This window comes from the organism of the source record quoted next, unplaced genomic scaffold (assembly GCF_019419815.1).
Source record: "Pyrus x bretschneideri cultivar Hongxiangsu unplaced genomic scaffold, Pyrus_bretschneideri_v1 Contig17, whole genome shotgun sequence".
NCBI classification, from domain to species: Eukaryota; Viridiplantae; Streptophyta; class Magnoliopsida; order Rosales; family Rosaceae; genus Pyrus; species Pyrus x bretschneideri.
The window spans coordinates 406,097-424,641 of NW_025999468.1; the positions used below are offsets into that span (position 1 = coordinate 406,097).

An 18,545-nucleotide genomic window follows, 5' to 3' on the forward strand; every position below is an offset into this window, starting at 1 on the left:
ATCCACACCGTCGATTTTGGTAACTACCTCATCCCATTGCCATGGCAGTTACCATCAGTTTTTGATTTGCAAACCAACTGCTTTATAGTTTGATTAATGACATGTGTTTTATATCATTTTCCCTCCATTATATATTAAGTTTGTCCGGATACAAACTATTGCAAGTTCAAATGTGTTATAACTCATTCCTAAGTTTACTTGGTCTAAGTTTTGATGAACTCACTAGAATTCAAATGTGATGAAATCACATGAATTCCAACATTCTCCCACATGAGTGATGTCAAAACTTTTAACTTTATTACAGCAACTTACTAAATGTGATCACTGAGCTAATCTTGATGTAAGAACTTTCTCAGCTAACTAAAATATTGCATCTGCAGAATGTAGGAGAAACATTGTACTAATTTATGTACTGGTACTCCAAGATCACTAAACAAATACAATATAATGTGAATGTTGTCATTGAGGAATATCATTATTAGGGATCATAATAGTATACTAACACACTCCCACATTTTTGGTCCCGAGATGTCATGAATATCTCCTCTTTATTAACTTTGCAAAGATTCATTATAGATGAAATTAATCAACTCTATACAACATAAAGTAGCAAGATTCATATCCATAATACCTTGCTCCCACATTACTCAAGTTCCATTGAAGGTTGTAGTCCCATCTTCATCACATGCTTGTTAAATGCAATGACATTGATCACTTTTGTCAATGGATATGCCACCATCTCATGAGTACTGATATGCTCAATGTCTATAACTCTATCTCTAACTTGATCTTGTACTTTCAAGTACTTGATATCCATAAGCCTCAAAGCTTTTGATCTTTTGTTGTTCTTGGCAAAGAATACTGCAAAAGTGTTGTCATAATGTATCTTCAATGGTCTTTCAATGCTCCATACTATCTTCATGTGATGCAACAGATTTTTTAACCAGTTTGATTATCTCATTGCCTCAAAGCAACCAATGTATTCAGACTCCATTGTTGACACAACTCTTGTCTGCTGTTTCTTACTTCTCTATGACACTGCACCTCTAGCAAACATGAAAATATATCCACTGGTTGACATTCTATCATCCACACACCCTTCAAGATCTGCATCCGTGTAGCATACCAACTCCAAATTATCAACATAATTGTAGCACAATACATGATCTTGTGTTCTTTTCAGATACCAAAAAACCTTCTTTCCAGCATTCAATGAGCCACACCAAGATTCGATTGAAACCTTCCTAAAACACTTAATGCAAATGCCAAATCAAGTTTGTGCACACTTGTGCATACATTACACTACCAATTAGAGATGCATAAGGCTTATCCTTCATTACTTGTATGTCATGATCAATGATGGGACATTGTTTCAAAGAGAGTTTGTCACCTTTACCAATAAGCAACTCACCACCACTGTAGTGCTCCATGTTGAACCTTTTTAACATTTTCTTAATGTAAGCCTTTTGTGCCAATCCCAAAGTTCGTTGAGACCTGTTTCTAACAATTTCAATACCCAAGACATAATGAGCTAGTCCCATATCCTTCATATCAAATTGACTGAACAAAAACCCTTTGGTTTCATTTAATAAGTCAACATTGGTACTTGCAAGTAAAATGTCATCAACATATAAGACTAAAAAGATGAAATTGGACTTCACCATTCTCATGTAGATGCAATTGTCGATTTTGTTTTCTGCAAAGCTAAAAGCTATCACAACTTGATCAAACTTTTTGTACCATTGTCTTGATGCTTGTTTCAAGCCATAAATAGACTTGTTCAATTTGCAGACCCATTGCTCCTTACCCCTTTCAATGAATCCAAGTGGCTGCTTTATACAAATAAGTTCATCTAAATCACCATTGAGAAATGCTGTTTTTACATCCATCTAATGTAATTCAAGGTTAAATGGGCAGTGAGTGCCATTATGACTCTAAAAGAGTCTTTGGTTGACACAGGTGAGAAAGTTTCATTGTAGTCGACTTATTCTCTTTGAGTGTACCCCTTGGCCACCAATTTTGCTTTGAATCTTTTCACATTTCCTTGTGAATCATGTTTGGTCTTAAAAACCCACTTGTAGCCTATGGATTTCATATTTTTTGCATTTTCAACCAAAGTCCAGACATTGTTTCTAGACATGGATGCTAACCCATCTTCCATTGCAGCCATCCACATATCAAAATTAGAGCTTTACATTGCCTCCTTGTAGCTTGTTGGATCATCTTCATCACCAATGTCATACTCCATCTCCTGCAAATAGAACAGATAGTCATCTGGTATGGTTGATTTTCTTGTTTTAGTAGACTTTCTGAAAGTCCTAGGATGGGTACTAACTTAATCTATAAATGACAACTTAACGCTAAAGCAAATTATGGTTTCGATTAATCAGTTATGCAAAATTAATCCTACACAAATATTCAACATGAATATAAAAAGCACACACATGATGTAGGATTTAACGAGGCAAAACCCACCACTGGGAAAATCCTCGGGCTACCAAGCCAAGAAGCACTAAGAAAGAAAGAATACATAAAGACTTACAAAACTCATCAACTAGACACACATACCAGTTGGCAGCTTTGTCTTCGCGCTTTGCTACTCGATCTTTCTTCAGTCCTCGAGTTGAAGTGGCACGGTACTAACGCAACCGTCAATCACCTTTCCCTCGAACTTTGCACGATGCTAACTCGATCATGCAGAATGTTTATATGATGAAGTGTTTTTTGGAAAACAATCAATTACGAAAATCACAAGGCTCATTTCCATAATTGATATTCAATTTAAAACCTCCAAGAAAACAGCATGAAAAATAATATCTTATTTTAAAAACCCATGCTGTTGGAACCGTAAGCTAACAGCAGCATTCAAAATGTTTTTCTGCGCACACAAAAACCAAGCTGAAGCTTCTTAACAAACCTATTCAATAAAATCAGTTTTCATGCATATATGGCTCCCTTTAAAAACACATGCTAATGAAACCACAATATGGCAGCCACTGAAAAATAATGCTATATTCTTTAAAATCACAAAGCTGCTGCCAATCTATCTTTCAAGAAAAACATGCATATATGCGGCTTCAAAACCAGCACGTCCCTGACTTCCCATATAAATACAAAAAGCACCGCAACCGTTTGAATTGATAAGGACGGCATCCATGAGTTAGATGACTCCCACCAACATACAATCACTTAAGTTTCAAAACACGGTTTGAACACTCGGTTTGATAAGTTCCAATACAATCAGATTCTTTTGCATGCGTGTTTTATTAAGTGATAAAGAAAGGATAAGTTATTTGAAAAGATAAACCACACAATGGTTAAGAGTCCTATCTCAAAACAATAATATGAAATATAGATGAATGTAGTTGGATGCATGCATGCAAACGTACCTGAATATTTATCGCGTGTAGGTAACATCTTTGCATTGAAAGTGTGAGAACCCTTCCTAGACTTAAACTAATATAATTGAAAATATATAACGAGTCTAAGCTATTACAGACTCAGGCAATTTGTCAGGGATTGCCAATTTTACCCAAACACTTTATCATAACTTGTGAAGAGTGATCCAAGCCTACTTATGGCTGGACAATTGTTGGTACTTGAGAAGGCAATGCAGCATTTGGAAGCACAGTGAATGGAGGCTGAGTACTCGTTGGAGTCTGTTGTAAATTGTTACAGGATGCCACAGTACCACTATGAAGTGATACATTGGAGTTGTTGGAAATTGTAGCTGCAATGGTACCTGTATTTGCTAGTGGTATCAACAGTGTTTGATTTTGCACATAACCAGTGTTTGGTTCTATAATGTCTTCATTTCTTTCTTCAAAAACATTGGAGTGATCACTTGGAACATAGGTTTCACCAACACTTTCAATGAATTTAGCATTATGACTTTCTGCAATTCTATTGTATGAATAAGGACAATAAAATTTGTAACCATTTGACTTCTCTGCATAACCAATGACATAACAACTAGTTGTTTTCAAATCCAATTTCTTTTCATTCAGATTGTATAATCTAGCCTCACATTGACACCCCCATGTGTGAAAATGGGATAAGCTTGGCTTTCTTCCTGTCCAAGCTTCAAATGGAGTCACCTCAACAGCTTTTGTAGGCACTTTATTGAGTATGTAATTGGCAGTTTTGATTGCTTCCCCCCACAAGAACTTAGGCAAATTCGATTGAGAAAAAAATATTCCTCACCATGTCTTTAAGAGTCCTATTCCTTCTTTATACAACACCATTATGAGATGGTGTCCCTGGGGTAGTGTGTTGTGCTACAATACCATTTTGTTGCAGATACAAGGCGAAGGGACCCATGTGTTCTCCACTTTCAGTGTACTTACCATAAAACTCTCCTCCACAATCGGATCTTACAACCTTTATAAGTTTTCCCAATTGTCTTTCCACTTCTATTTTGAAAACTTTAAAACAGTTTAAAACTTGAGACTTTTCTAAAATCAAATACAAAAAAGTGTATCTTGAGAAATCATCAATAAAGAGAACAAAATAGGAATTTCCATAGATTGTTTTTGTTGGGAATGGACCACACACATCGGTATGAATGATCTCGAAGAGATCATTGCTTCTTGTGGCTTTCTTTTTGTTTTCGGTATTAGTAGTCTTGCCCTTATATCATTCTATGCATTCCTCAAAGTCATTGAAATTGCTATTTGACAATATGCCATTCTTAATTAGTCTCAACATTTTTTCTTTTGATATATGCCCTAGCCTTCTATGCCATAGCATTGAAGATTTCTCATTAACAAGCATACGTTTTGAGATAGAATGTTCAAGATTGAGACATTCTTCATAATATGTGCATTGGATTTGCCAAATATCTCAATTTGGGAATGCATAACCAATTGGATTGTCATGCTGGTTTTGAATAAAAAAAACTTAATTTGATTAACATCACCAACATATGAAAAACCATCCTTACAAACTGAGTAACTGAAAACAAGTTCCTTCTTATTTATGGAACATATAGTACATTGTTCAAAATTAAAATAAATCCAGATGACAATCTTAACATAATTTTGCCAATAGCTTCAACTACCACTTTATTTCCATTTCCAACAAGCACATTGTAGACCTCCTTATTTGTCCCCTTCTGGTTTTGAAGTCCCTGAAATGAGTTGGTTATATGGATTGAACAACCAGTGTCAAACTACAATGAATTTTCAGGAATAAAAACCATGTTAGACTCTACTGTGACAAAAACATTAATTTCAATATTACATTTCTTAACCAACTAGATTTTGAATGCAGGACAGTTTTTCCTTTGATGCTCAGTGGATTGACAATGTAAACACTTTTTAAGTTGAACTTTATTAACTCGCAAACCTATGGGAAAGAGAGGCACCATCATTTTTGGCAGCAACTGATGTGAAATTTCTTGGCACCAAAGTCTGCACCAGCTTGGGGTTTGAATCCTGATTGCTTTTTGCCCTTGGCTTTCTCATTCTTGAACGTAGCAGCCCCTATCTTTCCTTTTCCTTTCCCAGAATTGACAAGGTTTGCCAACTCCATCATTTTAATCTTGGACTTCTTCATTATCTCCTCTTCTTGATAGCAAATGGAAATGAGTTCATTGATTGTCCAAGTCTCTTTTTGTGTTTTGTAATTCACCTTAATCTGGTCATAATCACAAGATAAGGAGTATAAGGCCATGTGCACTAGAAACTGATCTGTTATCTCAATCTCTAATGCATTCAACTTGTTGGAGATGTTCACCAATTTCAACAAATGTTCACGAACATTACTCACCCCATCATGCTTGGTGTTGATCAGTGTAGTGAGATATGCACCTATCTCAGCTTTATCAGACCTCTTGAATTTCTCTTCAATCCTAGCCATATAATCCTTGGCTAAGTCACATCTAGGTATACCACCACAAACATGCTCTTCCATAGCATTTTGCATAATGAGGAGAGACATTTGATTAGCTCTCTCCCATTTTGCATAAGTCTCCCTATGTTGTGGAGTGCTTGAATTAGTTAATGCAGCAGGTTGAGGGGTCTTGAAAGCCATAGTGAACTCTAACATTCCCAAATTCAAGTTCATCTGTATTTGATTCTTCCAGGTGTTGAAGTTGTTACCATTTAACTTCTCAATATTCACCAAATTCAACATGTTAAAACCTGCAGATAACATGATTCTTTCATTTGTGAGTTCATAATTATTTGTGATCAAGAAATTAACTTGATATTCTTGTCACACTTCATTATAGAATAAATGTCACCTTTAGGCAAGACACTATCCATGTACATAACATGAACTCCAAGAAGTTTTGCATAGCCAAGGATAAAAATGCATAGATACATGTAAAGTAACACCTTTCGGCAAGTTAATTTTACACACTTAATATGATCATCATCACTCATTATACAACAGTGTATAAGCAATCCCAATAATCAATTTCTTTGGAAACATTCTTACTTGTTAACCTTATAAACTGGTTTAAGTGTTCATTTCGATGTTTAATAACTTGACATCAGTACATACACTTTGGCGTACACCAACTATGACACATCAACACTTAATGCTTTATGTGACTCAATCTGCATAAATTTATCAGTTCATATATTCAAAGTCAAGTATTAATATTTTAGTAGATCAATGTGTAGTAGAACTCATGGAGTCATAATTGCAGTAACGGAATCAAGCAAACCATTACAACAAAATAGTCTTTAACTTATAAAACTGATTATTGCAGAATTTTAAACAACACAGATTGAGTTCACAAATCTGTCCATAATCATGATTGTAGAACTTGAATTAACCTAGCTCTGATACCACATGTTAACTTTAACTAAAAGGATCCAATCAACCAAGTTCTAAACTACATCAACATCAAGTTTATAATGCATGCGTGTTGATAAGTTTCTGCACTAAATGCATAAACTAGCATGAACCCTAGCGACATGCAAATGTACGTATGCACTGACCAGAATTCGTTGCCATGCTTCTTTTTATGGTGGTGTCTTCTCTTCTCTCGTACACAATGCTTGTACGTTCATGAGTCACAATGAGACTGATCCTTCTTAATAAACACCAAGGTTATATACCGAGAAGAGGGACCAATCCACACCGTCAATTTTGGTAACTGCCTCATCCCATTACGATGGCAGTTACCATCAGTTTTCGAATTGCAAACCAACTGCCTTATAGTTTGATTAATGACATGTGGTTTATATCATTTTCCCTCCATTATATATTAAGTTTGTCTGGATACAAACTATTACAAGTTCGAATGTGTTATAGCTCATTCCTAAGTTTATTTGCTGTCTGAGTTTTGATGAACTCACTAGAATTCAAATGTGATGAAATCACATGAATTCCAACACGGCCAAGTTCTTATTGTACTATAGGTGCGTTGGCATAACATCCGGAAACAAGAATAATTCATAAATCTACTCTACTATATTTTACATTTCGCTGATAGCTTCATAATTTATTGTAAATCTTTCAACAGAAGAGAGATAAGTATTTATGACACTATTTGCACTAACTGCCATATCATTATATTCAAACTGTGATTTGTAAATAAAGAAGAAAGACTTTGTTTAAAAAAAAAAAAAATTACAAAGATATACTTACACTAAAGAGGATGAAAATATGGCTAAGCCTCACATTAAGTCAGTCATAATAATTCAGTTCAGGCTATTCATTCACGAGACCAAAACGTAAAACTTATTTGACAAGTGGAAGGATACAACTAGAAATACAACCCTAATAAATTAGTTCGGATTATTCATTCACGAGATTCAAACCCTCAATGATAAATATAGAGAAATAAACTAGATTGTAATATTGAGTAGTTTGCTAGTCAATTCCAATTAGAAACTTATAATTACATTATTCCTTAAAAGTAGTTTGCTTGTCGAAATATTTAGTCTTTCCCCCAACCAACCAACACGTGATTTTACACAGCTAACATCACCTTGTTTCGGAGGCTACATTGTTGTACTAACTACTTGGACATTCTTGAAATCGTTTCAGAGGGTAAAAGGTTTTTACTTACAAACAATCAAAAAGGGCGGAGCCAAGTACAAGGCTCCCCTAGGCTATAGCATAGGGAGAGTTTGGTTCTTCAAGCTTAAAAATATTAATTTTGGATTAGTTTATGATTTTTAATTGCCATATTCCACTTAACAAATGAATTTTTTTATTAGTAAGGCTGTTTTTAAGAATAATAAGAGCTAATAGATGTTAAATAAATTCATCACTTTAACCAATATTATATTTAATAGAAATAAATTTAAACTTTCATACCACAAATGATTTCTTATTTTATTTACTTGAAAGCTTTGAAGGCCAGAAACCTAGAGCATGATCAATAGATAGTTTAAAGCACAGTAATTAACAATCCAAAACTTGCATGCATCAATTCATAAGAAAATTAAAAAGAGACTACATATTCTTGCTAACGATCATGATCTCACCCTAGCAAAAATGATTAGTTACGCATATTCATAATTAAAATCAACATAATTGTATTAAACTAGAAAAAGAATGAAAACACCTGAAAGTATAAGTCTTGAAATCTCTAAGCTTTAGCCAAATTCTTCTTCTCAAATCTTGCGTACGTTCTGAAGAGACCCTAGGTCTGCCAAAAGGCTTATTTATACTACTCTAATTAAAATCCTCCTAGTAAAAGGTCTTAGAATCAGACTAGGAAACTAAATAAATTGAAATAAAATAGGAAACATAATCTTAAATTGACTTGGTAAATTCGCCTAGAAATCTGCACAACCACGTTCTGGACCCATATCAGCTCCAAAACTGGCCCAAAATGCTGGATTTAAAGTTTGGACTATTTTGAACACTTCTCTAGAAGACCACGAACCCTTCTGAGGTTATCTTGGGCTCCAAAAATGCAATTTAAGCCCAGAAACGTCACTTTCTAGCAACGCGCACTACTTCTTTAATAAATCGCCAGAAACTAACTGCTTGATAGAAAAATCTCAAATTTTGATATAAACAAGCTAAGGAACACACAAACATCCTCCAATTTAAATCACTCCAAAATTCATCCGTTTGATCACATTTTGCTCCAGAGGAAATCAAATGTTCTATATTGAAAATATAAAAGAAAGTATCAAAATTTTACCAAAATAAATACCAAATTATACTAAGAATAGGGTAAAATATATAATATAATATTGACTCATCAAATATCACCTATACATGTCTTCATATGCATTGTTCTAACTTACAAGAATGCATACATAAAGAAGTAACCTGTATTATTTAGCGTAATGTTAGGGAGACAAAATTTAAACCAAATTTTGTAAACTATATGACATAATTGTTGGTGATTAGATTATTACGTAAGTGTTGAAAATGTATTTATTTTCTGTTGGGGACACATCATATGGTTTGCAACTGGGTTTAAAATTTTGGTTTACCTAGCATTACTCATTTATAAAAGGTGTTGCGAGAAATATTTTCATCCTGCACTCTTCTGTATATGGATTTATTAGGGATGTAGGTTGTATTATTCTTGAATTTTGTGGATATCTTGAAGTATTAGTTTTGCTCTTTCTCATTACTTATGTCATGGCTGTTGGAGCTTATATGCGAAGTGCGGTCACTAAATTTCCTATGCATTTTTTTTGTTTTGTTTTTAAGATCTGACTTTTTCTTGTTAGGGCTCAAGGAGTTGTCATATTTTGTTCGTATACAAATGTTTGGATTGCTGAACACATGGATTGGTTAGGATACAAATAGCATTTCAACGTTTGTAGCAGCAGTAATTGCATTATTTTCACTAGTGCATTTGTTCCTCTCGTTTTTAGCATTATGGATCAACATTTGGATTTTGTTATTTTTATTTATGAAGTCGCTTCAAGAGGAATCAAGCGCTGTGGTTATGAAGAGTACCGTGGGACTAATGGCGCTGAACTGATACGAATTAAATGATCGAACAAGCAGTGCCACTCCTCCATTAAGGAGGCGGTCTTTAAGTTTTTCACGTGTTCAACCTTCTCAAATAGATGACGGCAATGAAAGTGAATGTGTGTCGGAGGCAGGAGATATTGGAGATCGCGCCCATCACAGCAACAGGCACAGTGAGAGTGGCAGTGTCTGCTTATTTCCTCCAGAGGACATTCAACTGCAATCCTATGGGTTCTGGGGTCGTGAGCCTGTTACATCCAAAGCAATTCCCCTGTCTCTCCCTTGCTAGAGGAAATCATATCTCCTCTTTCCACTGATGCGATCATACAAGAGGACAAAAAGCAAGAGAGCTTTTGGTTTATACTTTTGTCATCGCATATAATCTTTGCTAGAGATCCTTGATCATGTACGACATTTGGTTTGTTTGTTCATTCATCTTGAAAGTAACAAAGTTAAACATGTTTGAATTTTCCCCCTCTTTGGTGGAATCATGCTACTAACATAAAGTTGTGTTTTTATATGCAGGGAAATACGATAAGGTTCCCAAAATTCTTGGAGTACGGTTTATGCATGGTTCATTTAGCTGTTTTTGGCATTCTCAAGGTAACACACTTAACTTTGTTTCTCATTGTATACCAAAGTGCATTTTACTTGAATCCCATATATTGAGTTTATAGCTGTTGTTGCATTCGTTTGTCAAAATTTGGATCTTTGGATACTTGTGGAAGAATACATTAGCCATATTCTGGTCTTTACAATTGAGATAACTAGATATTATCATGCGTTGCAAAAAATTTCCTTGCTAAAAGTACTTTTTTGTGGAACTCTGCCTAGATGAAGATGCTTATAATGATCAAATTGTATCAGTTCTATCTTTATATTGTGAAACACTTGAGAACAACAAAAGTATTTGTTAACGAAAATCTTTGATCATGCTCTGGCAGGTGGGGATTTCTTTTTGTCTTCTTGACAAACTGAATGTCATTGTGACACATCTTGGTAGATATTTCTTTCATATCATGAAACCTACTTGTCAAGTAGATTATTTGACAGGCAGCATTATGCAGGTCTTAACGATATATCTGCTGCAATAGTTGTTTGGCAATTCCAGTTGGTGTAACAAGCAACCAAACCATTCTCTACCTTGAGTTTCCTTCGAATATGGTGTCTCTCTCTGACGCTTACTCACACATATGCACAAATGTACTAGTGCCCTTTATTTGGCAGTGTTTTATTAATAAACATGTTAACGTAAAGTTGTTAAACATGAGTGTTAGGAGGGACTTGTATTGGATTTGGCTCCTCACCGGATCCCCTCCCTGGGGATCCTAGGGATCAACACATGGGGACCGTTGATAAAAAATCGTGCGGTCGTAATTTTTTATTTTATTTTATATTTTTCATGCAAAACGAGACTGCTTTACTTTTAAAAATTTAAAAAGCATTTAATTAAGACCGCACGATTTTTTTATCAACGGTCTCCGTGCGTTGATCCCTAGGATCCCCAGAGAGGGGATCCGGCAAGGATCCAAATCCACTTGTATTACACATGGTATCGTAATTACTGAAGTTTAATCAAGTTCCTTAGTACCTCTGTTTTCCTGGTTTTTTCTCTTCATCTTTTCATTTCTAATGTCATATTTCTTGGGAGTAGCAATATGGAAAATGTTGGATGATGTGCCAATCCAGTCTTTGTTCCTAATGCATTTTTGTAGGTTTGCTCTTTCTTGATGGGGTGGTTGGGTGTTGTTTTCAAAGGAGATATATCGTATACGTCCGATTATTTGGCCATTGGATTGTCAACCGGTTACTTGGGAAGCCTTACATCTTTTAGCGGTGGGAACCAGAAAGTGCTTGAACTTAAGTGTTGAAGGCCATTGGGTTTTTGCTGATGTCATATTTACATGTAGCTGGCTATGGCTAGCGTAATGTTTGAATTTCATTTGAATCTAGCTGGTCTCAGCTTTGATGCCTATTATCCAGGGATTAATCACAAACCCAATGTTGCTCAAATTGCTGGACTGATCTGAGCTTCTCTTTCATGTGACGGATTATATCAGGTTTGTTTCTTGCCACCAACTCCATCATTTTCGGGGTAGAGACAGCAAAGTGTTTTAGGCAGCTTATTGAGAGAAACTCAGTATGTGGTATCACTAGCTCTATAAGGAGCTTGAGGGTTGATAGCTACAAGCGTCACTTGGTAGCTTTAGCAGTGTTGTTGTGGTTGGGTTGCATAGTTGGACCTCTTGGTGTGCGGATCCGGTGGTTTTTAGCCCTGCTTAATGGCCGTGGATTAGGAAGGCGGGGTTGTTGAAATGGGTTCCATTTGGTACTCTAATTGCCAATGTTTCTGCAGCTTGTGTCATGGCTGCCCTGTCTTCTGTGAAGAAAGCGGTAAGTGCTTGTGATATGATCTTCCTCCACATCCACTTCATGACGTCATCCTCACCGTTACTTTTTGTGTTTTATGGTCTTCGGAAAGCTTACAGTTCACATATATTTGTCACATTATAAACTGCCAAGTTTGTTACTTTGGGCTCTTTTTCTCTCGTCGAGGTTTTAGAAGCTTCTTGGGGGAATTCTTGAAGTGTACTCGTTTCTTTTACAATGTTCTGCGTGTTACCTTTGTCCTGCGTTTTCTTGGTCCATGAAAATCTAACGAAATATATCCTTCAGAACCTTTTCTGTTTGCTCAGATGAACACTAAGACTAGTGACATTGTTGCAACAGGCATACAATTTGGATTTCTGGGTTGCACGAGTACTGTTTCTACCTTCATTGCTGAGTTCAATGAGATGAGAGAGAGCAAATATTCTCGGAGAGCATACGCATACGCCATGGCTACGATATGCACCTCGTTTGGTTTGGGGTTCATGATATATTGTGTACCTGTTTGAACAAAGGGATACAAGTAGTTGCATGCTCAGGCCATTGTTTTGACGTCTAATCTGTGGCTATACCTTGAGATTTTATTCACCCTCACTGGCTTCAATCTGACCGAAGGACAGGGCACCCTTCTGCCTCTTGAGTGTGTCACAGAATCTGGCGGGAGATACTTACACGAAATATTTTTCTTGTATCCGTCTCTGCCCTCAGGCGTTGTGACAGATGCATGGGGGTATGCACCTGGTTTCATGTTAGTTTCTGTCATCTCGCAGAAGTATCTCCAGATCGGGCTGCAACCAATGCTAGCTTGGACACCGCCAAGTTCTTATTGTACAACAGGTGCGTTGGCATAACATTCGGAAACAAGAATAATTCATAAATCTATTCTACTGTATTTTACATTTCATTCAATAGCTTCATAATTTATTGTATATCTTTCAACAGAATAGAGATAATGCACTAACACCATATCATTATATTCAAATTGTGATTTGTAAATAAAGAAAATTTACAACGATATACTTACACTAAAGAGGATGAAGGTATGGCTAAGCCCCACATTAAGTCAATCATAACAAGTTAGTTCAGACTATTCATTCACAATATCAAAATAGAAAACTTCTTTGACAAGTGGAAAGGAATACAACTAAAAATACCACCCTAATAAACAAGTTTAGACTATTCATTCATGAGATTCAAACCCTCAATGATAAATGTAAAGAAATACGAGTAAATTTTAATATTAAGTAGTTTGCTTGTCAATTCCAATTAGAAACTTATAATTACATCATTCCTTAAAAGTAGTTTGCTTGTTGAAATATTTAGTCTTTCCCCGAACCAACCACCACGTGATTTTCCACAGCTAACATCAACTTGTTTCGGAGGCTACATTATTGTACTAACTACTAGGACGTCCTTGAACTCGATCTCTACCTTGATCTTCTTTCGAACATGGCCTCTCTCTCTCTCTCTCTCTCTCTCTCTCTCTCTCTCTCTCTCTCTCTCTCTCTCACACACACACACACACTCATACACTCACTCACTCACACACGTGCACATATGTACAAGTGCCCTTTATTGGCACTGTTTTATTAATAAACATGTTAACGTAAAGTTGTTAAACATGAGCGTTAGGAGGGACTTGTATTACTCATGGTATCATGATTACTGAAAGTTTTTTCTCTTCATCTTTTTATTTCTAAAGTCATATTTCTTGGGTAGTTATATGGAAAATGTTGGATGATGTGCCAATGCAGTCTTTGTTCCTAATGCATTTTTGTAGGTTAGTTCTTTCTTGATGGGGTGGTTGGGAACCGGTTACTTAGGAAGCCTTACATCTTTCAACGGTTCGAACCAGAAATGCTTGAACCAGAAATGCTTGAACTCAGTGTTGAAGGCCTTTGGGTGTTTGATCTGCTCTGTTTTTTAATAGGTAAGATGTCATACTCTAAAGAATTGCTGCAGTATACATGTGGCTGGCCATGGCAAGCATAACGTTTGAATTTCATTTGAATCTAGTTGGTTTCGGCTTTGATGCCTATTATCCAGGGACTTCTCAAGAGGTCACCCATTCTAGTACTACTCTTACCCAAACTCGCTTAACTTCGGAGTTCTGATGGCATTTGGTGCATATGAGTTGGTATGATTGCATTCATTAGTTTATGACTTGTAATTTTATATAACCATTTCTTTGGCCATGACTAACCTTTATGCATAAGCAGATCACACCGGCCCAAAACGATCACACTAAATTCAAAAATATTAATTAAGACAATCCCACGAAATTCAAAAACTTGAATTAATAATCTTTCCCACTCTTTTCTTTCATCCTAGTACTACTCTCGCCCAAACTTGCTTAACTTCGGAGTTCTGATGAGATCCGGTGCATGTGAGTTGGTATGATCGCATCCATTAGTTTATACTTGTAATTTTATATAACCATTTCTTTTTCCATGATCCCTTCACCTTTATCCAATGCACGAGACTCGGTTGTAAATGACAAGCGCCATAAATAAGCTGCTAGAAATACGCAAAAAAGAATCATGAAAAATAAAAAAAGTTTGGAGGATGCAACACAAGGACTTCCTAGGAAGTCACTCATCCTAGTACTACTCTCGTCTAAACTCGTTTAACTTCGAGGTTCTCATGAGAATTGGTGCATGTAAGTTGGTATGATCTCATTCGTTAGTCTATGACTTGTAATTTATATATCCGTTTCTTCAGTCATGACCCCGTAACCTTTATGCATGTGCAAATCACACCTACTCAAAACAATTGCATGAAATTCAAAAATATTAATCAAGACAATCCCTCCAAATTCAAAAACTTGAATTAATAGTCTTTCCCACTCTTTTCTTTCATCTCCCAATCATGAGACTCGGTTGTAAAAGACTCGCGCCACAAATAAGCATCAGAAATACAAAAAAAAAAAAAAAAAAAAAAAAAAAAAGAGGTGAGAGAGGATGCAACACAAGGACTTACCAAAAGGCCACCCATTCTAGTACTACCCTTGCCCATACTCTCTTAACTTTGTAATTCTAATGGGATCCAATGCATGTGAGTTACTACGATCGCATCTGTTCCTCTATGACTTGTAATTTTATATAACCATTTCTTTGGCCAGGACCCTGTAACCTTTTTGCATGTGCAAATCACATCGGCTCAAAACGACCACAAGAAATTCAAAAATATTAATCAAGACGATCCCACGAAATTCAAAAACTTGAATGAATAGTCTTTCCCACTCTTTTCTTTCATCTCACATCACAAGACTCGATTGTAAACAACGCGCGCCACAAATAAGCTGCCAGATATACGCAAAAAAAGAATAATGAAAAATAAAAGAGGCAGGAGGATGCAACACGATGACTTCCTCGGAGGTCACCCATGAAATCTCGTTCTTGGATTTCACTATTATAATGTACATGTTTGTATTATTGATATTTTATACTATTTTTCAGGAATTTAAATTAATTTTAGATTTTAATTACTTAAGTACAAAGTGGAATTTTTGAAAAATAATTATTTATAATCCTGAGACCTTCGGAGGTCACAAGTAACGATTTCGAATAGATCTCGAAACCACGAACGCATAGGCAGAAGCCGTTTGTGAGTCCGGAGTCTAACGATATAGTTACGGGCATTTGAAGTCGTTTTACTAAACTATAGTTTTTAAATTAGTTAAACCCCCTCCATGTGGGAATTGGGCCTATCAGGTGTGAGTAAATTTCGGGCCAATCTGATTTAAGAAAAAGGGACCAATCAGTTAAAGGGGGGAGGAACCAATCAAGAAGAGAGGGGTAAAAAAAAAAAAAAAAAAAAAAAGGACCCTTCCGCACCAACTCGACCAAATTCCGGCAGATTCCGCCATTTCTTTTCGTCGATTCACCACCATCCAACACCTGCACCCTCTTTCGCAACTTCCCATCTACCATCTTCACCCAAATTCGAAGGGTTTTAGGTCTAAAATCGTGTAGAACCTCACCGGAGAACTCGATGGTTCTTGACAGCAATTCCGCAGTTCCAACGAGTTTCACCACCCACCACCACCCTTAATCAACCCCCCTTGGACCCAGGAACAAGATCCAACCAACTGTTGGAGCGTTGGAACACCGAGGAAGTCGAATCGAAGAACACCCATTAGGGTTTCTGACGGGTTTGAGTGGAACTGGAGTTCTTCCCGGCCAAATTGGACTTGGCCACAGGTATGAACATTGATCCTCTTATTGAGATCTTCATTTCTGTGAAATTTGGTAATTTTTTAAAATAATTGAATTTTTCGGCAAGTCAAGGCGGCCCACCGTCACCTACGGTGGCGCATTATAGCTCTGCAGTTTGCTAACAAGTTTATTTTTTCTTTCTTTCTTTTAGTTGAATTAAATATTACGTAATGGATTAATCTTGCTCAAAGTTTTGTGTGGCTGGGTAATTACAAATTTTAATTGTTCATGCAGGTACTACTTGTGCTACAATCTTGACCAAGACTGTTTATACCGATTGTCTTGTTTTTTTCACCTATATTTTAATTTCATTCCCCATATAAAGTTATGGTTAAAAATTGAAATGTTATTTCTTCACTCATTATTTTTTTAAAGTGGTTATGTCTGAAATTGGACACGGTTATTATTTATGAAACTAAACATGGATGCTACATTATTTCTTAAACAGACTATTTATGAGATTGAACACGGATAATACACTATTTTTTAAACTAAATAATGACTATTTTTTAAAACTAAACACAAGTACTATCACTATTTGTTAAATTGAACATTGACTATTTATGAAACTCATATAAGTACTACACTATTTATTAAACTCACTATTTATGAAGCTGACACGACTACTACATTATTTATTAAACTGACTGACTATTTATGAAATTGACACAGGTACTACACTATTTATTAATCTGAATAACTATTTATGAAACTGACACGGGTAGGTACTACAATATTTATTAAACTGACTGACTATTTATGAAACTAACACAAGTACTACACTATTTATTAAACTGACACGGGTAGGTACCGCAATATTTATTAAACTGACTGACTATTTATGAAACTGACACAAGTACTACACTATTTATTAAACTGACTGACTATTTATGACTACACAATTTATTAAAATGACTGACTATTTATGAAACTGACACAAGTACTACACTATTATTAAATTGACTGACTATTTATGATAATAAATACTGACTTTTTATAAATTGAAGTTCATGCATGCATGCGTGCCCTTCTAATTAATAGAGGATAATGCTAAAAAAATCAAATTTTAAACCAAATGATAAACACATTAATTAACATTTTTAAGTAATAATTCAATCATCAACATTCATATCATTTAAGTTACAAAATTTGGTCTCGATAGTATTAACAACTAAAGAGCAAGTATGTGTTAATAATTGATTGGCACATATATAATTACGCATGTATGGTAAGGAAAGAAGAAGATCGACTCGGGGCTCGGAGTACCAATCATTGACAACCAACAGTACTTAAGTCAAAGATAAATATTAGTTATTACTTCCAAAATTCAACTTCAACTTCAAATTCAAGTAGTACATCCAAAGAAGCTTTCATGAAAAGGGCTTGGACTAAGTTTATTTTAATTTAAAAAAAAAAAACTATGCTATAACTTTATTTAATTAAAAAGACTTAAATTTTAATGAAAAACCCTTAAATTTTAATAAAAATGACAAAGGAACTTAAATTTTAATGAAAATGATATAATTTTAACATTAAAAAAATCTGACGCGGACCCACGCGTCCTCACATTGTTTATGAAACTTACGATACTATTTATGAAACTTACTGCATTGTTTATGAAAACTTATGACAATGTTTATGAAACTTACTACACTGTTTATGAAACTTAACGGTACTATTCATAAAACTTAACGATACTATATTCTTCTCTCTCCTCTTCTTGAATATTCATGCCACATTCTCACCTTCCAAACACATTTTCTTCTTTTAATTTTCTTCAATACTCATTAAAATACAAAGATTTAAAAATCATTTTCAGTATTTTTCCTATGAAAATATATACATATATTTATCTTTTTGTTGCAAAACATTAGTGTGATGACGTATTTAAAATTCTCTCTGTCCAATGCAAAAAATCATAGAAAAAAATTGAAGCACCGAAACGAAAATCAAACAAAAATTTGTCTGCCATGTAAGAAAAAACAGAGGCAATTACGAGTAGTTGATTAGAAGTGTAGTCCGATGGTTTGGATCTCA

At 35.3% G+C, this 18,545-nt stretch overlaps 1 long non-coding RNA gene and 3 pseudogenes across 1 annotated transcript; 1 reads left to right on the top strand and 3 right to left on the bottom strand.

Moving 5' to 3' along the window:
- The first annotated feature begins 10,752 nt into the window (after positions 1-10,752).
- LOC103957927 lies at positions 10,753-14,493 on the top strand. Its single transcript, XR_007257265.1, has 2 exons — positions 10,753-13,128; positions 14,072-14,493. It is a non-coding gene; the product is annotated as an uncharacterized LOC103957927 (long non-coding RNA).
- LOC125476109 lies at positions 14,324-14,442 on the bottom strand (annotated as a pseudogene).
- A 360-nt stretch (positions 14,494-14,853) lies between the features above and the next one.
- LOC125476110 lies at positions 14,854-14,972 on the bottom strand (annotated as a pseudogene).
- Positions 14,973-15,248: 276 nt separating this feature from the next.
- LOC125476119 lies at positions 15,249-15,367 on the bottom strand (annotated as a pseudogene).
- Positions 15,368-18,545: the final 3,178 nt, after the last annotated feature.